The 24,982-nt window shown below is 37.9% G+C and overlaps 2 long non-coding RNA genes across 2 annotated transcripts in view; one reads left to right on the forward strand and one right to left on the reverse strand.

Annotated features, from left to right (window-relative positions):
* LOC128025746 (uncharacterized) overlaps positions 1 to 24,982 on the reverse strand; it is a 59,322-nt gene that overhangs the window by 12,336 nt on the left and 22,004 nt on the right. The gene's annotated exons all lie outside the window — the stretch shown is intronic.
* On the forward strand, positions 2,637 to 11,556 carry LOC128025753 (uncharacterized). Its single transcript, XR_008186220.1, has 2 exons — positions 2,637 to 3,399; positions 11,010 to 11,556. It is a non-coding gene; the product is annotated as an uncharacterized LOC128025753 (long non-coding RNA).

Below are 24,982 nucleotides of genomic sequence, written 5' to 3' on the forward strand. Positions count from 1 at the left end.
TTGGAAGCGTTTACAGTCAAAATATAATAGGAAAATATGTTTATATGTCATTTTGTACACAAATACATATGAATTAATGACATTTTGATATTTGAAAGTCTATAGGTTGACAAATTCAGATATAAATGTAATTAAAATAAATAAATAAATAATTATCGATTTTCAAATATTGTACCTGTCAAACATAGTCAAAGCCTTAGCGAGGCGGCCGCGGAGCCCGCTTGTTACCTTCGCCTAAACACGGAAAGTTACATAACTATTACTAGAGCCTGTTCCTTTATAACACAGCCAAAGGTCGGTGTATATTTGCTTTATACATTTTAGGCTTATTCTCAAATTCAGATTGTGTTAGGGGGCGGGATTATTAGGCAGTTTTAATAGGACAATTTGACCGGAGAGATTAAATTTTGTCGGACATTTCATTTTTTTTTTTCGGCCAATGTCCGGCAATTACCGGACAACGGAAACCCTGGCGCACACTATGGTTAACCGAGTATTAACCGCTAAGGGCCTCGGTTAACGGTTAATGAAAAACTTGAAAACGTGCAGCCCTAAAGAAAATACATTCATGTCACATCTGATGAAAACCTCAGAAATATCTAAAAATATATATATATATTTTGTTGCGCCTCACAACAAATTATATATATATATATATAAATAAAAGAAGCTATGTTTTTAAAATCTAAATATTTTGTAATAACAATATACACTACTTGTCAGTAATTTGGGGTCAGTAATTTTTTTTCTTTCTTCTTTTTAAATAAAATCAATACTTTTATTCAGCAAGGATGTGTTAAATTGATAAAAAGTGATAGTAAAGAAAATGTATTATTAGAATATATATTATTAGAATTTTTATTATAATATTTATATTATTATTTTATTTTTATAAATGCAGTACTTTTTAACCTTTTATTGATCAAGTATATTAGACAGCAGAACTGTTTCCAACACTCATAATAAATCAGAATATTAGAATGATTTCTAAATGATCATGTGATCGACTGATGTTACATGTGACACTGAAGCTGGAGGAATGATGTTGAAAATTCAGCTTTGCATCACAGGAATAAATTATTTCTTTAAAGTATATTCAAATAGAAAACTATTATTTTAAGTTGTAATAATATTTCACAATATTACTGTTTTTTCAGTATTTTAGATCAAATAAATGCAGGCTTGATGAACAGAAGAAAGTTATTTCAAAAACATTAAAAATAGTAATGTTTCCAAACTTTTGGTCAGTACTATATATATATAATATTTTGCCCACCCTAACCCAAACTCCACATGAGGAGCTTGCGAGGTTAACTGAGACACACAGAGTCACTAAAATCAACCACACTTGTCAGACAAAATGTAAAAGCGATCAAACGTCATAAACAGAAGGTCACACTTCCCGAGAATTGTCTCTACAGTTTAGATCACAGAAGGCCACATCTTTCTCTCCTTCTCTCAACTCGAGCATCGCACACTTTCATTGGCAGGACCTGTGTAATGCATCTGAGTTTCTAGTCAGCATGTGTCTTTAAACAGACAGGCAGACGGGGAGAGAAGGAAAGAGAAGTATACGTTAGAAAGGACAAGAACATTGCGTAGGAGGAAAACGGAGGCCAGAATCCCACTTATAGCCAGACTCATTACCATCCAACAAATGCAAACGCTTCCAGTGAGATCCTTCCCTTCTCTTTGTTTTAGAGAAAATCTCCTGCCAGGCCACTTTTTTTACTGTTGGCATACGTGCCCATTTGGACCAAAAAAGGTTAGTCTTTTAAAACACCTAATCCTTTCCAAATCACACTTCACCAGCTATCCATCTCACACTTACAGCTTTCCATCCCATCCCTTCTCTCCATTTCCTCTCACATTTCTGCCGTTGTCGTATCTCCAGGCAAAAGCTGGATTTCAACATGTCAGATATATGATGCTCCGCAGAAGATCTGTCAGGACGCTCTTTCCCACTGAGATCTGAATCACCAGGAAGAGAGAGAACGGAGAAGAGGGAATTGAAACAGCTTGCATTAATAATCATTGGGAACGTCCCATCCTGAACCCTTTCTAACAAAAAGCAGTCATGTCTATCCATTTTGTCTTTCCCTTTCTGTTATATTACCTCCCAGTCTTTACTCTCACTTTCTATATGGACTGTAAATACTTGCATTTAATTAACATCTAAATTAATGATAACACTGTCAAAATGAACCAATAACTAGGACCTAAAACTTGCTTTGACTAATTTTTATTGTAAAGCACTTTATGAATCCTTGTCTGTGTAAGGTGCAACTGTACATAAATACATTTTTACTTACTTACTAAAACATTTGCCATATTTTGAAAATGTACAGACCATACTGCCTAATATAAATTATAACAAATAAGCAAATCAAGAATTATTGATTATTCATAATTATCCAATTATTATTATTATTATTATTATTATTATTATTATATGAAAAGATAAATTAAATGTTTCTTTAATAATGTTTGCTTAATAATAATAATAATAATTATTATTATTATTATTATTATCATTATACACTATATATATATATATATATATATATATATATATATATATATATATATATATATATATATATATATATATATATATATATATATGTAGCCCTGGTAAAATGAACAATATTAATTGTTGCTCACAATATTAATAACTTTTGTTTGTTAGTTTTTTTCTTTAAATAAAGTTCTGAAATCGATATAGTTTGTGTGAATTGGACACAGCAAAAACGTGGCTTCAATGCAAGTTTATCTAACTTGATGTGTTCACCTGTGTTCAGCTCGAAGCCTGATTTGTGTTGTAACATGCCTATCATCTAAGAGAAAAATGTGATTGGTGGAAGGGTTGAACGTGGGGCGGGGGAGTTTTTTCTTTGGAACGTTCGGGAGAGAGAAAAAAAGATCTGCTGAGATGTGCACGCTGAGTGTTGCTCGCTGTTTCTTTAAGTTATGCTTTTGTTTAAAGTGTAGTTTTTCTCTCGTCACCGTTACGAACTGAAGCATCGAGGGACTGTCGAGATCGCACACCATTATGTGCGTTTAATGAGTCAAGTTACTTTCAGTTTGTGTGCTGCGTTTGTTCATCGCGGGAGGATGGATCATTAACCAGAGACTGAAGCCCTTGGACAATGCTAGATTTCCTCATCTAGTCAAGTTCCTAAGACGCTCGTTGTTTTGCTGACAACGTTGGAGAAGCATTCTCATCTATCTACTCATCTGCTCCGTTCTCTTCTGCTCCTCGCGGATCAATCGGACTGAGTTACACTGAAGGATCGCTACAGGTTCGTAAGTACATTGTTTATACTTGCTCATCCGAGTGAAGGGGCATTTTGTTTAATGCCACAACGCTCCCAAGCACCGTCCAGGCCTGCAACCAGTGTTTTTTTTTGTTTGTTTTTTGCCAGTTTCGGTTGACATTGAGTCTGGGCCCAGTGAATACCGTTGCTGAACATTGAACGAGAATAGTATTTAATTAAGAGAAAACACTCGCTTAATGTTTGTGTTTGAACTATAGGGTAAACATTGTACCAATGAGTGTTTAGAACTATGAATATTGAGTGAATACCACGGTCGAATATTTGTGTGAACAAGTTTAAGTGATTATAATTTTATTTTTATTTTATTTTTTTCCTTTTTTTTCCATATTTGAATGCTGTAGGAAAAAATCATTAGAGTTGTGAGATTTTTCCCACGAAATCTGTCTTGTGTACATTTCTGGAAGGCTTAATTGTTTTACTTTTATGTTTAAAAGCTAATACATCTCCAGGGTTACATTGTTAGTTGAAATAAGACAAGTAAATTCACATTTTGAAGAATGTAATTTTATTTTCATTTAATTCATACTGATGCAAGTTTTCCTCACATTTATTTAAATTGATCACATTTCATTAGGCTTAAAGAAAATTAAAGGATCCATTTTGTTAATTCTCAGTCTTTTTGTTTGTTTAATTACAGATCACAGAGACAGGTGAAGTAATCTATCCATAGAGCTGGTTGAAATTAGATCAGTTTATAGAGATATCCTACGAACCCAGAGCCCTCTTCCTCCGTAAAGTGAAGAGAGTGCTACATATAAATTGGAGGCACCGCTGGGATCCTTTTCTTTTCTTTAGCCAGATTTGTCTATTTTTTCCCCTTTTTTTTATTTTATATATATATTTTTTTCCCTTGAAAGGAACAATTTTTGTAGTATGGATTCTCAATCAGAATTGTTGATCGCTGAGTTGATTGAATGGTGTGATGAGTCACGTGTAGACCCCTCTCACGCTTTAGTCCTTAGTGGTGTACTGAGTGGCACTGAGGTAGCAGACATTGAAAATGCTGTTCAGACAGTGAAAGCCTTTGGGAGGGTGCGGGCCAGGGCTGAAAAATATAATTCAAAGCTGGATTGTAATTTAGTGCTATGTGAGTGCCGTGAGACTTTAGATCCGGATCACACTCCCTCTGAGATTATGCCGCTAGGAGGGGGAGCCCCCTGGAGAACAATTTTACTTACCCACTCAGTGAGTACCCCTCAGACATTTTCTTCCAAACTTCAAAAGTTGATGAGGGAAGAAGGCAAAACTATGGCTGATGTAAAGACTCTTTTCTCTAGTGAGCCTATGCAAGGCAGCTCCCCTGATAGTATCATCAGAGCAGTTGGAGACCTACTAGAGAAAACAATGAGGCCTAGTAGCGACAATAATGCGTTTCGGCGTTTGCGGACCTTTTCTGGGATTGTCCCTACTCCCCCTGGGGAAGAGAGTCTAGAGCACTGGCTAGCACAGGCCTACTTGATGGTTGAGGAGTGTAACTGTTCCAACAGGGAGAAGCGCACCAGAATTGTTGAAAGCCTGAAAGGTCCTGCTTTGGATATCATTCAGGCGGTTAGGCTAAATAACAGGGATGCAGATGCCCTAGAGTATTTAACAGCACTGGAGAATGCGTTTGGCACCCCTGAGTCTGGGGAGGATCTGTATTTTGCCTTCAGGTCTATGCATCAACAGCCCAGTGAAAAACTTTCAGACTTTTTACAGAGGTTAGAAAGAGCTCTCAGAAAGGTTTTGCAAAGAGGAGGTATATCTTCTCAACGTACTGACCAAGCTAGACTTGAACAGCTTGTGCGAGGTTCTTCTGAGTCTGACTTGACTTTGGTACACCTCCGTCTAAGGGAGAGAAGAGAAAAACCTCCTACCTTTTTGCAGTTGTTAAATGAGATTAGGGAGGAAGAAGAATATGAGGCCTCTCGACGTAAATTGAATCCTGCTGTTAGACAAGTTCAAGCTAGGGAAATAAAGTCAAAACCCTCTGAGATACAAGAGTTAAAAGCTGACATAAAAGTTTTGCATAACCGGTTTGGGGAACTAACCAAAAAGCGAGAAGCAGAAAATGAGCAAAAGACTGGAACTCTCAAAAACAGTTTTAGTTCGGTTATGGAAAGTAATGTTGAAGCTTTGCAGAAACAGGTGCTTCAGCTTCAAGAACAAGTCAGCGTATTAACCATTTCACATGGTACTTCAGTGTTGAAAGAGTGTCGAAAGAAGGATGATAAGAGACATTTGAGTCAAAATCGTAAGTCTCAGCCTTCAAATAGTTCCTCTGAGTTCTTTTGTTACCGATGTGGTGAGGATGGTCACTTTGCCACCAAGTGTACCTCTCCTGAAAATTCATCCAGGGTCATTCAGAAACTGATCCGTGCACTTCGTAAAAGTAAAGGGGACAGAGAACCAGAAGGAAAACCCTCTTCCTCTGTGGATAATTGCTCTGTTAGACGAGGAGCAGTAGACTTTTGTAAGCCCAACTCTGTACCAGAAGGTTTAGTTGGCCCGTGTCCTTTTGCTAATGTGACTATTGAAAGTCAGCCATGCAAAGCACTTCTTGATAGTGGCTCTCGTGTCACAATCGTGTTTGAGAGTTGGTATAAGCAGCACATTCCTCACATTCCAATTCTACCACTTACTGACCTTGCTATATGGGGTCTTAGTGATTCTACTTACCCTTATAGGGGATTTGTATCAGTTGATGTGGGATTCTGTACTTCTGAGGGGGTGGAGAAAGAGAGAATTTCGCTGTTGGCATTAGTGTGTCCGGATCCCAAGAGCCCTGATTCTGTGCCAGTTATTCTTGGTACCAATACTCCCAAACTTCGAGAGTTGCTGGCTCAGTGTAAAGAGTTAGACAATGGGGGTATTATTCGATCTTTAAGAATCTCACCTTATGACTTGGTAACTAGAGAACAGCCCCTGCCATCCTGCCCCCTAGCGCAGGGGGATACTGTAGGATTTGTGAAGTGGCAGGGTCCAGGACCATTGGCCATTCCTCCTCATAGCACTGGCTATGCTGTTTGTCAGGTGAAACAAGTCCAGCCGTTAGGTAATAACATTTTGATAGTGGAGATTTCTGAAGATAGCAAGCTTCCTGGGGGTGTGCTAGTGCCTTCCCTGGTTATGACTCCCTCCAGTCTGGATGTAAATAACTTTGTGTTACCATTGCGCAACGAGACTCAAAAGGAAACTGCCATTCCAGTGGGTACTCTTCTTGCCCAGATGTATACTGTGGACATAGCCACTGTACCACAGACATCAAAATCCTCACAAACATTTGTAGACCCTCAACTGTTCAACTTTGGAAGTTCACCTATCCCTGAAGCCTGGAAAGCACGTCTGGTTAAAAAGCTGTCAGAAAGAGCCAGGGTTTTCTCTCTGGATGAATGGGATGTGGGGCTAGCCAGGAATGTCGAACACCACATAAGACTGAGTGATTCTAAGCCATTCCGAGAGCGGTCGAGGCGTATTGTGCCTGCTGACATTGATGATGTTCGCCGTCATCTACAAGAGCTTTTAGCGGCTGGAATAATCAAAGAATCCCGTAGCCCTTATGCTTCCCCTATCGTCATCGTTAGAAAGAAAAATGGACGTGTGCGGATGTGCATTGATTATCGCACATTAAACTCCAGAACCATTCCAGATCAATACACTATGCCACGTATTGATGATGCCCTTGATTGTCTGACAGGAAGCAAATGGTTTTCTGTTCTTGACTTGAGGAGCGGATATTACCAAATTGCGATGTCAGAAAAAGATAAAGAAAAGACAGCATTCATTTGTCCACTTGGTTTTTATCAGTTTGAACGAATGCCGCAGGGGGTTACTGGAGCCCCCGCGACATTCCAGCGGCTTATGGAGGCCACAGTTGGAGATATGAATTTGTTGCAATGTCTGGTGTACTTGGATGACCTCATTGTGTTTGGAAAGACACTGGAGGAGCATGAGGAGCGCCTTTTAAAGGTGTTGGATAGACTGGAGGAAAGTGGTCTTAAATTATCACTTGAGAAGTGCCAGTTTTGTCAAGCACAGGTAAAATACGTAGGCCACATTGTGTCAGCTGAAGGGGTCTCAACTGACCCTGAGAAGGTCAGGGCGGTATTGAATTGGAAGAAACCTACCAACCTCAAGTTATTACGATCCTTCCTTGGTTTCTGCGGTTATTATCGGCGTTTTATCGCTAATTATTCCTCCATCGTCAGACCGTTAACTGAGTTGACCAAAGGTTACCCTCCAGCAAATAAGAAAGGCAAAGCTGGTCCTCTCGAAAAGCATCACTATTTCAGGGAGTCCGATTCTTTTGGTAGCCGTTGGGATCAAGCTTGTGATGAGTCTTTTACCAATATCATACAATGCCTCACAAGCGCTCCAGTGCTAGCTTTTTCTGACCCAAGCAAACCCTATATTTTGCATGTGGACGCGAGTCTAGATGGGTTGGGTGCTGTGCTTAATCAAGAATATCCAGAAGGACTCCGTCCCGTAGCGTTTGCCAGTCGGAAATTGAGTCGTTCTGAGCGCAATTATCCCATACATCAGCTTGAGTTTCTTGCCTTGAAATGGGCCATAGTAGATAAGTTTCATGATTATCTCTATGGTGCCAAGTTTACGGTGAGAACGGATAATAATCCCCTCACGTATGTGCTGACAACGGCAAAGCTCAATGCTACCGGCCATCGGTGGTTAGCCGCATTAACCGCTTACGACTTCAACATTCAGTACAAGCCTGGCAAAAGTAATGTTGATGCTGACCTGTTATCCAGGCATGCTCTAGAATTTCAGGAGGATTGGGAGGACATACCACCATCCGGTGTAAAGGCTCTTTGTCGTCAGATTGGTGTTACTGAGACTGATGTTTCCACCAGGTTTATTGATCAGTTGGGTGCTCCTCCTGATGCAATCCCTGATGTTTTTTCTTTTGCCTCCCAACTTGAAATGGGTCCGTTGGAGCAGTTAAGTCGGAAAGACTTGATTGAAGCTCAGAGGGCTGATCCAGCTATTGGTCCGGTGTTGAAAGGGATGGAGACCGGCACACCCATTTCAGATTTAAAAACTAAAAACCCTGAGGTTTCTCTACTACAGAGGGAGAGCCCTAAGATTCAAGTAAAGGATGGACTTTTATATAGAGTTGTGCAGAGATTAGACAAAAGGGTGTGTCAGTTGGTAATGCCTGGCAAATATCGATCTATGGTTCTAAGAGCCATGCATGATGATATAGGTCACTTTGGAACTGAACGTACCCTGGAGCTCATTAAAGACCGGTTTTACTGGCCCCGAATGGGTTTTGAAATCACACAGTACATTAAAACTTGTGGCAGGTGTGTGGCTAGAAAAACCTTGCCCCAAAGATCTGCACCTTTGCAACATATCACAAGTAAAGGCCCTTTGGACCTGGTGTGTATAGACTTTTTGTCGATAGATCCTGATGCGAAAGGTACCTCAAATGTGTTGGTTGTCACTGACCACTTCACGCGATATGCACAAGCCTTTACTACAAAAGATCAAAAGGCTTTAACAGTTGCAAAAGTGTTGTTCGAGAAATTTTTTGTACATTACGGACTGCCAGCTCGAATTCATTCTGACCAAGGGCGTGATTTTGAAAGCAGAGTGATCAAAGATCTGCTGGGAATGCTTGGTGTCCGTAAGTCAAGAACGTCTCCATACCATCCGCAAGGGGATGCACAACCCGAAAGGTTCAACCGCACATTGTTGTCTATGTTGGGAACCCTTGATTCAGACAAAAAGTCTAAATGGAGTCAACACATAAGCCAGCTTGTACATGCATATAATTGCACCCAAAATGATGCCACTGGGTTTTCCCCCTATTTTTTAATGTTTGGAAGAGAGGCGAGGTTACCCATTGATCTGTGCTTTGGTATATCCCCACATGGCGAAGATGAGGTAAAATACCACCAGTATGTAGACCAGATGAAGCACGAGTTGAAGAGTGCATATCAACTGGCAACCTCGGCAGCTATTAAGAACCATCAGAGGAATAAGAGACTTTATGATGCTAGGGTCAGAAATCAAACTCTTGAAGTGAATGATAGAGTGTTAATACGTAACTTAGGGATCCCGGGCAAACACAAATTAAAAGACAGGTGGAATCCTTTACCTTACCAGGTGATTGGGAAACTTCCCAACTTGCCTGTGTATCGTGTAAAGCCAGAACAGGGTCCAGGTGTTGTAAAGACACTGCACCGTGACCACCTTTTGCCCATTGGTTACATGGTGAGATTGCCGATGATAAGCCAGGGACCAACTAAGAGACAAAGACCAGTGACACGAGCATCTCAGGGTGAAAAGATTGAAGAGACAAATGATCAGTATTCGAAGGTACAAAACATTTGTGAGGGCTGGGCCTCTGAATCGGACGACGAGGGTCGTTGTACTTCGCCTCAGTTTACTTTTGAGCATTCAGGGTTGAGAGACAGATTGTCTAAACCTAGTAATAACTTATCTGTGCAAAATGAAACTGCTCCGGCTGATGCCTCGGTTCCTGATGTACCTGGGGAAGAAGACAGACAAGATGAGTTAGTTCAGAGAGAAGCAGAAATTCCTTTTTCACCTGTCCATGAGCCTGGGGTGGACTCAGGGCTAGAGGGGGGAGACGTCCCTTCTTCTAGTGTCATGGATGGGGATGAGGAATCTGCTTGTGAACGTAGAGCAAAGAGGAAAGTAAAACCTGTCATCCGCCTTAGCTATGATGAACCTGGAAAGCCGACAGATCAACCAGTAACAATAATACATAGAGGTATGATCATTCAGATCTCTTAGAATTGAGTAATAAGAGGTTCTTACTGTGCATTGCATTCAGATGACTTGATGCAAGTTTTTAAATCATAGTAATGTCTATGTAACACATGCAGAGTTGGAGTCTGATGGGGACATCCAGACCTTTTAGGAGGGGGAGGATGTAGCCCTGGTAAAATGAACAATATTAATTGTTGCTCACAATATTAATAACTTTTGTTTGTTAGTTTTTTTCTTTAAATAAAGTTCTGAAATCGATATAGTTTGTGTGAATTGGACACAGCAAAAACGTGGCTTCAATGCAAGTTTATCTAACTTGATGTGTTCACCTGTGTTCAGCTCGAAGCCTGATTTGTGTTGTAACATGCCTATCATCTAAGAGAAAAATGTGATTGGTGGAAGGGTTGAACGTGGGGCGGGGGAGTTTTTTCTTTGGAACGTTCGGGAGAGAGAAAAAAAGATCTGCTGAGATGTGCACGCTGAGTGTTGCTCGCTGTTTCTTTAAGTTATGCTTTTGTTTAAAGTGTAGTTTTTCTCTCGTCACCGTTACGAACTGAAGCATCGAGGGACTGTCGAGATCGCACACCATTATGTGCGTTTAATGAGTCAAGTTACTTTCAGTTTGTGTGCTGCGTTTGTTCATCGCGGGAGGATGGATCATTAACCAGAGACTGAAGCCCTTGGACAATGCTAGATTTCCTCATCTAGTCAAGTTCCTAAGACGCTCGTTGTTTTGCTGACAACGTTGGAGAAGCATTCTCATCTATCTACTCATCTGCTCCGTTCTCTTCTGCTCCTCGCGGATCAATCGGACTGAGTTACACTGAAGGATCGCTACAGGTTCGTAAGTACATTGTTTATACTTGCTCATCCGAGTGAAGGGGCATTTTGTTTAATGCCACAACGCTCCCAAGCACCGTCCAGGCCTGCAACCAGTGTTTTTTTTTGTTTGTTTTTTGCCAGTTTCGGTTGACATTGAGTCTGGGCCCAGTGAATACCGTTGCTGAACATTGAACGAGAATAGTATTTAATTAAGAGAAAACACTCGCTTAATGTTTGTGTTTGAACTATAGGGTAAACATTGTACCAATGAGTGTTTAGAACTATGAATATTGAGTGAATACCACGGTCGAATATTTGTGTGAACAAGTTTAAGTGATTATAATTTTATTTTTATTTTATTTTTTTCCTTTTTTTTCCATATTTGAATGCTGTAGGAAAAAATCATTAGAGTTGTGAGATTTTTCCCACGAAATCTGTCTTGTGTACATTTCTGGAAGGCTTAATTGTTTTACTTTTATGTTTAAAAGCTAATACATCTCCAGGGTTACATTGTTAGTTGAAATAAGACAAGTAAATTCACATTTTGAAGAATGTAATTTTATTTTCATTTAATTCATACTGATGCAAGTTTTCCTCACATTTATTTAAATTGATCACATTTCATTAGGCTTAAAGAAAATTAAAGGATCCATTTTGTTAATTCTCAGTCTTTTTGTTTGTTTAATTACAGATCACAGAGACAGGTGAAGTAATCTATCCATAGAGCTGGTTGAAATTAGATCAGTTTATAGAGATATCCTACGAACCCAGAGCCCTCTTCCTCCGTAAAGTGAAGAGAGTGCTACATATATATATATACAATCCTGATTCATGACTAATAACAAAATATTATATAATAATAATTATTATTTTTATTATTATTATTATTATTATTATTATTATTAACTATCATATATATATATATATATATATATATATATATATATATATATATATATAATTATTATTTTTTTATTAGTATTAGTATTATTATTATTATATGAAAAGATAAATTAAATGTTTCTTTAATAATGTTTACTTAATAATAATAATAATAATAATAATAATTTATTATTATTATTATCATTATACACTATATATATATATATATATATATATATATATATATATATATATATATATATATATATATATATATATAATCCTGATAATTCATGACTAATAACAAAATATTATATAATAATAATAATTATTATTATTATTAACTATCATATATATATATATATATAGACACACACACACACACACATCTTTTTAATTTCGTTTTAAACATTAAACCACAGATCTTTTTTACTTTTACAGGGAAAATCTCTTTTAAAATGCTTTCTTGAAAACACATTTACAAACCATTCTCATTACAAACATGAGAACTGCAACAGAGTCGCACTTGTTGATCTGTTGTAATTAAATAGCATTTGTTTTACCTTTCCATCTTACTCAAACCCCTTACAAACCCTAACCTCGCTCCTAAATCCAACCATACCTTAAACTCATTAGTAGTAAATGTGGGAACTTTCCAGAACAACATTGTAAATCCACAGACGTGTAGGTTTTTAATGTTAGTAAACAGTAGTTAAAGTCACCTCATATAAAGTGTGACCGAATCTTTAGTCTTTCCTCCTTATGTTTCCAAGTCTGACTGATGCAGTGCTTAGCGCTCATTAGTAATAGTTCTATCCTAAAATGAACAAGCTGTCCTTTACTCTGACCTAAATTTAGACTTTTTCCTCTAGTAAAAATGTACGCGCTACAGAACATCGCTGAAACCCACGTCACTGCTTACGAGGTGCGAGGGCCGCTCCCGCAACACGAGCATCTCGCTCCTGGAGACGTCAGAAAACAGAAATAAAACCCGATGGAACATTTCTTTCCACTGGCTGCTAGAAGGGTGAGGACATGGAGTAGCAGGTGACTATCGTTCCTGCAGCGCCAGATCAAGTGTTCCATGACTCACAATTAGATATAAAAGTGCTAAAATATCCATTTCCCAAATACCGTTTACGATTATTCTCGTAAATAATAAAATCGAGTACGGGCAAAGTGCTCTCAAGCAAAAATCTGCCATGTATCAATGGTGACAAATACATGGTAAATGTCAAACAACATTGAAGTAAAGCAGTGAATCACATCAGTGTCGTATTGAATGCAGTATTGAAGGCTTGCGCCACTCAGTCTGCCTGGCTGCGCCGCTGGAAGTACAATTATCTGAAAGCATCGAAGGGATTGAGTGGGTGACTAACGGGCCGCTAACAGACGGAAGGGGGAATAAGTAGCGTAACAGAGGGGAAGAAAGCGAGGGAATCCTCGGTCACGGCTCAGAGGAGCGGAGGAAAGGGCCAAGGCGCGCAGGTTAGTCATTACAGCTGCCAAACAGCTACCACCAATCCTGGATGGACAGTGGCAGGCGTGAAAGAGCGGAAAGAGCAAGAAATGGATGACTATTGCTCAGCAGTTGCTGAAAAACCAAGGCCTTCAGAAAAACTAAATCTTGTTATTTTGAGTGAGTGGGGTAAAGACAGACTGAAATGACTCCTTTTATTATTGTTTCAGCCTTGTTTCAGAACCACATTCAACATTGCATTATGAAAATCAAATACAAAAGATATAAATGACATGTATATGATCCTAAATAATAGTAATAATAATGTATTTTACTACAACTGTCTAACACTGGCATCACTTCTACCACAACCAAGAGTTAAGTCATTCAAAAGCTAACAAACGTATTTCTTTGCGAAAGAAAACCAAAGTCACATCTTTGCATGAATGTAGACATAAATAAAATATAGTGAAAGCCATTACTGCGTTTGCATAGAAAATATTTTATTGTGTATCGTTTCCAGGTAAGTTGTAATTTTGCCAAATTATGCAAAACGTGAGAAGAAAAAAAAAACATTATTGTGTGTATTTACATAAAATGCTAGCTGTTTAAAATGATGTAAAAATACATCATTTGAAAAGTGGCAATAAATAACTACATTTTAAAAATAATAGATGAAACAAACAAAATAAATAAATAAAAATTACTAAAAAAAATAAATGAAAATTACTAAAAATGACAAATATTTAAAATAAATAAATTAAAATAACGATAAAAAAAACAACAACAAACAAACAAAGAATAAATATGTAAGTCAGGCAGGCGGTCTGAGTGATTCTCTGAAACTGGAGTCAATCAAGAGAACAACAGAAAAATATTTAATTGTTCGTAGCATAAAAAGACGATGACGAAGGAAGCCAATTTATTAAAAAAAAATACCACGATTTGAGGTGTAGTGAGAATGTTTGCAATTTTCACGAAAATCTTCTTTGACTTATTCTTTGTAGGTCGAAGGAACTGTTATATAAACCAATAAAGAAATGATAAATAAATAGTCTCGTTGTTTCTCTGACATGGAGCCTTGGCACAATGCAATCTAGAAGAGCAGGAAGCTCACGCCAGAGTCAGTCAACAAAACAGTGGGGGAAAAGCCCTTGCACATACAAATACACATACAAAACCACTCCAGACTCATTGAGCGACGTCATCAATTGATATTGGACCCCGAGAGACGGCGAGTAGAGTTCCAGTACGGAGCAGAGCCCTGCTGCTAATGCATTGGACGGATCGTTCCGCCCTGGATCCTGCTGCACTCAGTGGCTGCTAAAAGACATCCAGAGCGGGATAAATGAACAGAGCGGGAGAGAGGCTGGCATCCTGGTCCAAATACTACTTTTCTTGGAGCGCCTTCAAAAACTGCAGTGCTTTTCCCTCCGAAGATTTTCTAAAACTCCTAGCTGTTTTCTTTGCATGCAGTTTTTGCCAAAGAGTTAATTATAATAATCACACTAGTATTAGTTGACGTCAATACGAATAACATCTAAAGATGATTGGTGTAAATCACTTCTATAATGCCTCCGGTGCGGAGCGATTGGATGCAGTTCGTGTTCCTTCCTTTAATAATCCAGTGGAAAACAAGTGGAAACGAGTTTATACAAGACAAAGACAAAGTCAAAGGACCTGGTTCTGATTCATTTTTCCCCACATGTAAAAGTCAAGACAGATTTGCCATAGGAGGCATGTTATGGTTTCATGTGTGTCTGCTGACCGCTAGTGAGATGAGTCTTGACAAGGTAGGGCCGCGGTGATTTGTTATGGTATTTAAACAAGAAACTTCTTTGACGAGTCATGGAAGAGAATACAACGCAAGAGACAACGCGGCTTTTCCACCTTCGCCCTCCAAAGTGTGGCTGACAATAACTATTACGTCCAAATTAATTCATACAGTATAATAAAATGTCAAGCAGCTAGCATGACTTTCATGAGAGGCATTATAGCTTGTAAGGCTTAGTTCTCTGAAATGTATTCAAGAAGCTTTATTAAAAAGGGGTGTGCAATATGATGATTTTTAATCGTGAAGCACAATCTGCTTTTGAAGAAATATCGTAGTATCGCACTACAGCGCACATTCACGTAGATTCACATCAAATGTTAACTCAACGGTAGAGTCACACACTCATAAGACACTACACTTCACAATCACAAAAGTACATTATTTGCATGTGCTTTAAAGGGGTCATGAACTGCATGTTCTCTGAGGTTCACTTATAATGTTACTGTGATTTTTTTATGAAAAGAAAAAAAACTATTTAGAAGTAATAGGCTATTTTCTATCTCATGACTCGCAAGTAAACGCCCACTGCTGTGATTGGCTAATAATTTCACTTATTAAAATAACAAATGTGCGCTGCTGTGATGTACTCTGAAAACAGCATGGGTCATTTGGGTAAACTCTGAAAACAAAGGCTTTCTTTAAAACTCTATGGAGAAAATTAATGAGAAAGTATTTTCTGAAAACATGACAAAAAAGTGGGCGGGACCCTCTATTAATGCACAAATATTTGACTGCAGAATGCGAAGACCAATTCAGAATCATGTATACAGGTCAACAAGATATAAGAGTTTGCATTATAAAGATACTTAAAATGGGGGAAAAACATAAATTATTAAAACTTAATAGAGATTTAAGGATTAACCGCGAGCCGGTTGAAAATCACTCCAAATATGTGATGATTCAAATCGGTTAAGATGCGAAACAAAACACGATTCAGTTAGGAGCTGGAGTTTATATGAATGTATGTCTGAGGGGAACTTACTGTCTTTAGAAAAGTTTAGATGCTATTTCTTCGTAACATAATTTAGATTTTTGGGTGAACTAACTAGGGATGCACGATAATATCGGCACAACATCGGTATCGGCCGATAAAAGCTTAAAATGACCATCATCGGTATCGGCCGATATGAATATTTCTGCCAATGAGCCAAACCGATATTCTCCAAGTGAAATAATTGACCTGTTTTTCAGATGTGAATGTCTGTCTACATTTGTAAAATAATACATTTATGGTAGAATCAGTACAGAAGAGATACATGGATTTCTCTTGAGTAAAATTAAAGTTTAAATATATCAGGCGAAAAATTTGTATATATATCGATATCGGTATCGGCATCAGCCAAAATTATTTTGAAAATATCGGCATATCTAATATCGGCCAAAATCCAATATCGTGCATCCCTAGAACTAACCCTTTAAGATTGTTTTAAGTTTGTACATAAAGAAATTATTAATTCAATTCATTCATCACAAGACCTGTACTGGCAAATGACGACTTCTCACCGGTGATTCCCGATGGTTTTAGAAGACAGTTACTCCTCGTCGCCCCCTTGTTGTTTCAAAGAAGAGTACAACGGCGAATGTGACAAGTATAAAATCCTCGTCCATTTGGGAAGGTTGCGCTAGCAGTCACCGGAGCCAGGCGAAATTATAAATCCTGCTTAACTTTGTTTGTTGTCGTCTTCTAAATAATGTGTGAAAGCGGCTTGAGGAAGTGACGTTGCCTGCGTCTGCGCCGTGTGACCTGATGCAGCCCTTGAAGTGAGACACAGGAAACACAAATACTGCAAAATAATAATAACACAACTAAACGAGAAAAATAGTTATATTATTTAGTTAGTCAATGAAAATGAGACATCACAGCAGAATTTTTTTATAAACCACATTTAGTCTCGTTTTTATTCGTCAACAATTTTGCATTATACACACACACACATATATATATATATATATAAAATTAAAAAAAAAAAATACAGAAATCTAACCTTTCATTGCAGTAAACAATTCAAAGTGTTCAAATGTGAAAGTGAAAATGTAATTATGACACATATAATTAATTTGTATTTTTAAATATGATTCAAAAATGATTAATTATTAATTCATAAATAATAACTTTGATATTTAAAGAGACTTGTTTACCCTGACACACAGTCATGAGGGGTCTGCAAAGGTCCATCTCTATGACATCATTTCCTGTTTGATTGGTTTTTGTGGTAGTGCTTTAAGAACCTCAAGAAATTATAAAAGACTGTGCCAAGAAATACTAAAATATTGTGCCAAACTACTTTTCATCCAAGTGAGTGCATTTTATATTTCCATGTTTTAATAATAGAGCATTCATGTTAACTTAAAGATATGAACCTGATTGACTCTCTATCTATCTCTATCTGACACTGCTTGTTTCTCTCATGCATCAAACACAAATAATACAAAAGCTCACTTCAGAATGACATAAAAATACACTGTACATCTGACTGAGATTGGTCACAGCACACAGACACACTAACAGAAGACTACAAAAGTGTGTATTTGGGTATTTCTGTGCCAGCATCACAGCAGAAGAAACCTATTACAAGTAACTCTAAAGACAACAACAACATCATCACTGACAGAATCCATGATGCCTAACACCATAATACAGACTCCGATTACGCCTTCTGACAGATCACACAATCAAGAGGTTCTTGTGCTCGTCTTTGAAGGATTGCGTCTTAAATCCCAGGCACAGCTGGTACTGCAGCGCTGTGGCACCCCGTCGCCAATTAAGACCCAAAACAAACGACAGAATCTGCCTTTTACGAGCTGTGATTTGAGTCCTGACCTTCTTCCAGCTTTGCCATCCATAATCACAACAACAACTTTAAACAGAACCAACAGATCTTTCATGTGCCGTTTTACAGCTTTTTTTTACAGTGATGGAGAGGAAAATCCAATAATGCGGGTTCTTCTGTTTTGATGAGCTGATGTTTGATGGGAAAATATGCCGTGGCGATCAAGTTCACTTGCATCTTATGTGGCTTGAGTGCCTTTGCTTCTCTAATGTGTGTGTATTTAAACTGTGGTCACATATATGTACTTGTGGCTGTGCACGCATGGATTTGCAAAGAAGAAACTGGTACTTGCAAAGGAAAGTGCCCGACAATGTTACTACCAAGAAGCTAGTGTAGCCTTGTGTGCATTCTGGCATTAACGTGGATGAGCTGAAGAGTGAGAAGCTGGGCTTGGATTTGCAAAGCTAGTGACACTCAAAGTCAGCATGCACATCATTAAAACAATCCTTATGGTATTATTCCAGGCGCTACATACTGTGCACCCCTTACAGGAACATAAGAGACGGCGATTGGAGGAAACAAAGGGAGTTCCTGCTTTTGAACTGATCGTGATCGATAATGTGGCTGAGATGGAGCACACTGCAGGAGCTGATGTCATCAAAGAGCTCGGAGCCCATGCTAACCGGGATTTCCTTCGGCCAATCCCCCCCGGAGCTCATGGGACAGCACAGGCCATCTGCTCCATTTAATACTGCTCAGCATTACCTAACACAAGCCATAACGTCACAGGCACACGTCAAGAGATGATGCAAGGGTGGTTTAGAGGTGCACACCAGTGAAGCATGTAGCCGGAACATGATTTATACAAGGGTTTCTGGATACCCTGATAATAATGAGAAATAGAATTTAATTAACATTTGAGCCACAATGGTTTATAGTATATCACAGCAAATATCTGTATTTTCTCCTGATCACTTATTCAAAAACATTAGGGGGGGGGGGGGGGGGTGCTATTTCATGCATACTGAGTTTTTAACACTGTTAAAGAGTTGGATTCCCATGCTAAACATGGACAAAGTTTCAAAAATTAAGTTGTACGTTTGAAGGAGTATTTCTGTTCCAAAAAAACCTCTTCCGGTTTGTCACAAGTTTCGGAAAGTTTTTTTTCGAGTATGGCTCTGTGTGACGTTAGATGGAGCGGAATTTCCTTATATGTGTCCTGAGGCACTTCTGCCGGAAGAGAGCGCGCTCCCGTATAGCAGAGCACTGAGAGCACAACAGACTTCACTGATCAGAGCGAGAGCGTCGACAAAAGTCACAAAAGAAGTGTGTTTTTGGTTGCCAGGACAAGACAACCCTGCACAGATTACCAAAAGAGAAACAGCATTAAGGGACCAGTGGATGGAGTTTATTTTTACAGAGCATCAACGGAGTTGTGTTTGTGTTTGTGTTTGTTCCCTGCATTTCGAAGATGCTTGTTTCACAAACAAGGCCCAGTTTGACGCCGGATTTGCGTATCGTTTATTTCTTAAGGATGATGCAGTCCCAACGAAAAAGGGTCACGATCATGTGTTGGAACCGCAGGCGGTGAGTAAAACTGCTTCAAATATCTCAGTGTTGTTAACTTAGCTATCGGCGCGTAAGCACATCAAGTAAAAAACATGCGATGTTGTCATCAAACTGCACTTTCCACATGTACAACTTAAAATAAAAAAAAAAGACGACAAAGTGGAACTTAGTCATTTTCCAAAACTGCTAAGCAAATATATACAGTTTTAGTACATACCACATAAAGAAGCCTTTGCTGATGCTGCTCTTGTTCAGTTTCAGCCTCTGGATCTGATTCTGGATCATAAATAAACGCTGAATCTGACTGTTAGCCATGGTTTGTTTTGGTTGGTTTTTTCCTCACGGTAATGTCACAGCTTCCAAACGCTCTCAACGCAAAAGCCTACTGGCGCTCGTGATTCTTTAGCTCCGCCCACACGTCACGCCTCCAGCCGGTCGTGTTTTTCCGGGAAAAATCGGTACAGACTATCTTTCTCTTATGAATATAATAAAACTAAAGACTTTTTGGAGTTATGAAGGATGCAGTACTACTCTATAGGTACTCAAGATTAACAGGATATTGAGTGAAAACGAGCATTTCACCCCCCCTTTAAAAAAAATAATATGATCAGTAAGTCATGGCAACTTATTACTTTAACTCTTCCAAATACTGTTTTTTTTGTTTGTTTGTTTGTTTGTTTGTTATTTGAAATTGGGATGACTTGTAGAAACAAGTTGATTTTATTTATTTATTTTATAATTTTTTTCACAATGTGAAAAAGGGTATGAAAACCCTGACTAACATCTTTTGTGTTTGACAGAAAAAAAAAAATTCGAATAATATTACAGGTTGGGATCAACATGAATAAATGATGAAAGAACATTTATTTTTAGTTGAACTGATTTGAAGAATCAGCAGAAGGAGTTATAGCATAATCGAGAGCACAAATGAACACAAATGAATGGCTTTCATGTTTACAGTTTGTATGTGTCTGTATGCAGCGCTACACGGCTAGAGCTGTACAGATCCCTCTCTCTCCATTATTACCCCAGTGCTTTTACACAAAAGCCTCTCATTAATGGATCTCGCAGTTCCAAGTGGTCAAGCGCCAGTGCTAAGACGGGAGGAAGTGCATTCCATCACCAATGGTTCTTGGCAAAGCTGTAAGCTACTTACTGAGGGCCCTTCTCATGCCCTGCGCGCTGTAACTCTACGCTGCACACTGCGGGAGCCGACTGCACTGATGTCCGCTGGACTAACATAGACAGGACATCTCACTTAAAGAGACGGTTCATGCAATCATCATTTACTCACACTCATCCTGCTGCAAACTCATATGACTTCTACCGTGCAACACAAAAGGTGAATTCAAATGATGTTCTTTTGTATTCAATGGAAGAAAATGTCACATGGGTTTGGAGCAACATCTTCAGCACATCTTCAGCCTCCGATACGGCTGCAACACAGCTCTGGTTTAGGGGTTAAGCTGAAGCACATGCAGAGAGCATCTACAGATGGATCCCATTCCCTCTGACACACACACACAGAGTAATTTAAGGTCAGTGGAGACCATATTAATACGGTTGGCCAGTAACAGGATGGACATATTGAGATACTTATGTAGTGCTTTACAAGAGACTGCTGCAGCAGGCATGAAGACTTCTGTTCATCTCTCTCTTTGCAGTCTTTCATTTACAGCTTTTTGCCAAGATCGATTAAGTCTTTTTTGTTTTTGTTTTTTTACTTTTTGTTACTTTGGATACATCGAATACGGAGGAAACATCAGTCCGAATTTTAATATTAATGCATCCTTAATTACAACAAATAAAAAAAAGAAAAAAAAGAAAGAAAACTGTTCAACATTTAATAACTCAAGGACAAACATACAGCATGACTAATGGATATTCATCTCGAGATGTACTGTACTAAAGATTACATTCAACATTTTTTTTTTAAAGATTAAATTTAAGTGAGCATTAAATATTAGTAAAGGTAATCTAACTTGAATAAAAGGGAAATAAGCATATACATTTAAACATCCAGTATCAGCCAAAACATGTCCAATGTGGAATGATACTGATAGATTGAAAAAGTGGAAAGAATCTAAACCTAGTAGTAATGCACGGGAACGTTTTTTATTTTTTTAGGGTTAGGGTTAGGGTTAGGGTAACCCTCACCTATAAATAAAATAAATTGCTGGATCAACACTCGTTATAACACAGAAAACATCATGGTTGTTTGGTTTCTGCCAATTTTAAGATATAGCTCATTGTCTAGCACTGATTTGAAGGGATAGAAAATTATGGCAAAGAGTTAACCCTTATTTATGTTTTTGCAAGTTGTGCATAAAGTAGTAATTTGCAATGCTCAGTATCAGTCTTTAAAATCACAAAGCAAAACGCAAATAAAATACATAAGAAGTTATACAGCCCACTAGAACCTGGAACTGCATTAAACTCTTGCTACCACTTCCCATAAATCATCTTGATATTTAGTTACCAATTCATGCATTTATCCACTGACCTGTATGAAATCCTGGGACTGACAGTTACAGTAGAAGTTATCAAAATACAGTTTATTTGAGCCCTGGAATAGATTAGCATGAATTGAGCAGTCTTTAGTATCAGTCCTCAACTCCCTACAGTAATCTTTCACTGACATTGAAATGCAGAACATGTTCAGATTCCTTCGTTAAAGCCAAACTCTACATGTGTAGGCCTTTATTTTCTCTTGTTCTGAAATAACCAAATGCCGTGTTTCTATGTCGCTAGGGTTTGTGTGGACTGTTCTGTGGACACCGTGACCACCTTTGTGAACATCAGGCCTGTTTGTGGTGGTTTAGACACAAGCCTCCTGCCAAAATCTGTTCCTGCTCTTTTTCTTTTTCATTCCACTTGGCAGATAAATGTACATCTGCGCTGACTGAGCGACGCTCACGACTGGAGCTGCTCAAAATCCAGCTTCGATTATGTTTATCTTTTCTTGATCTTCTCATGTGTCTGTTCCAGCTGAAACAATCAAGAGCTTTGCTTAGCGGTTGCTGAACATTCAGAAGGACACTGTGTAATAGCTTTTCCACTGTCTTTTGGTACACACTTTGGTATCTTAGTGTGTGGCTCGGTGACTACACGATGTGGATATGGAGCCACAGACAAACATTCACGAAATGTGCACACGTGTTTTTATATACATGGTTTATAACGCAGAATCAGAAACTGTTTACTTCTGCAACCTGATAAGCAAAAAAAATTATAATAATAAAAATAAAAAAAACATTAAAGTTTGGTATAAGTAGATAGACACACACACACACAATAAAAAAAAGTAGTGCATAAAATAAACACTTAAATGTATATTTTGGATGCTTTCTTTCAACTAGTCGGAAACAACATGTAACGAAAAGATAAATTTCCCAAAAGCTCAAAAATTGACCAATGCATGAAAAAAAAAGCTTTCATTAGATGTCAAATTCCAATCATTTCCAACCCAGCAGCTCCATCTAAGCTTCCAAGAAACTTAACTCTAAATCAATCAAACAAATTGCTTTGTAAAACTCTTACATTTATACAATGGCAACTAATAGTCTAACCTGTGTAAAAGCAATGAAACCTAATTTATAGTGGCAACTTTTCCAAACCAGTTTCAAATGTTTTCATGAAAGTGCAATTATTATATATAATATGCTAATTAAATATTACTTTTCTGTAAAATGTATGCTACTTTATTAAAATGTACTGTAGTGCTATACTTTTTTGTTCTTAAGAAGAGCTTGCCAAAATAGGTAAATTAGAATCAGTTTTTTTTATCTATTTATTTTTCATTTGTGTATTACATATGAATTACATTACAGTCAATGAATTAAAAATAAAGCTACATTATAAAACTTACCCAAGATCAGTTAAAACCATTAAATACCTGTTCACATGGGTTCACCAGATCAGCGCCATCTAGCAGTGAACCTTTGGAAATGTTATATGTTTTGCAACCAAGGCTCAAAACTGATGAATCCAACCCTTGTTTACTAAAATCACAAAAAAAGACCTGTCTGTTACTAAAACAAGGTTTAACCCATATATACACATATATAATCCAACCAAAGTTCTGAATTAATAAAGTAAAAAATATAGTAAAAATAGCTTGAGAGCAAATCTCGTAACTCCATTGGACACTTGTCTCGTAACTCCGCCTCTTCTCCACACCGCGGGAGCTTCGCAGCATAATCAAGACTGAGAGTCACAATGAATCGGAGGTAAATATCCTCAAAACAATGGTTATTCATGATTCAGTTATATTAATTATATAATAACAGTTTATATATATATTTTAACAGTTTTATTTCGAAGTAATGGTAGTGCTAAGGGGTCAAGTATCATTTCTGAGGATGCTAGATTTGTATTTCTGCTAGGTCTAGCATTGGACGGTAGCTATCTTGTTGACTGAAATCTTCCATGGTTGTGTTTCTGACGAGGATAATGAATTTAATGCACAAAAATAGCATGCTGTTGATTTAGTTTCCACTATACATTGGTTTTGTTGTCATGTTTGGTGAGGTAACTAACGCGATTTGCATAGGGCTTAAAAAAAAATCTTAACCACAGCTATTTCTGGGACACGTATGACGCTAGACAATCTACTGCAATGCAGATTAAACCCTGTGCATTGCAGATAAAACAGGATTCTATCTTACAATGTCAAGGCATAATTTAGGAAAACGATCAATTGAATTTTATTCATTTTATTTTTCTTGTCTGTGTCAGATGCGGCCTCTTTTCAGACCACCTGAAGATCAAAGAGCTGAAATTCAAACACCCCCAAGACCTGAAGGAAGTCATCCCAAAAGACTTATAAACAGATTTTATGACAATTTGCTTCACTAGCTGAATATAGGATGCAGTATTAACACAGTCAATATGATGGCAATGTTATCTGTGTTACACTTGAATTAAATTGGATGTTTTGGATACCAGCATTAAATTGTTTTTATTATTATTTTATTGATTAAGTTAAACTGCCTAACGTTACTTATAGACTATGCCTCTCTTGGCACTGTGCATGTAAAACAACCCAAGTAGCAAGTTTTTTATTTATGGGAGAAAAAAAGGCATGTCTATTGGCGCCAAGTAAGTCTCTTTGGATACAATAACAAGTGAAAATAGTTAGGTTAGATACATGCTTCGGTGCAGAAGGAAGCCCTTGAGCCTCGAACGTAAATTGGCGAGTAGATTAGGCAAATGACCGCCTATTAGACATCTTAATCAGCTCATCGTTTTTTTGTATTGCATCACTTATAGCTCTCAAATCTTTAAAATAGAGTTTAGGAAGATGTATGTAACCACAGTCGTTAGCTTTGGTTAACTATTGAAGCCTTTTCTCTTGTCCAAAGCATCAATGCGATTGCCAATTTTGCGTGCAGATTAATTTCCGCCTATTAGACAGCCTAGACAGTTTATTGTTTTATTTTGGTATTGCATCACTTTAAAATAGATTTAAGGAAGATGTAACCACAATAATTTGCTTTGATTAGCTAGTAAAGCCTTGTCTTTTGTCAAAAGGCTCAAAGTGACCGCAGACTTTGATGAACACTGCTGGCAG

This window comes from Carassius gibelio, chromosome A12 (assembly GCF_023724105.1).
Source record: "Carassius gibelio isolate Cgi1373 ecotype wild population from Czech Republic chromosome A12, carGib1.2-hapl.c, whole genome shotgun sequence".
Lineage (NCBI taxonomy): Eukaryota > Metazoa > Chordata > Actinopteri > Cypriniformes > Cyprinidae > Carassius > Carassius gibelio.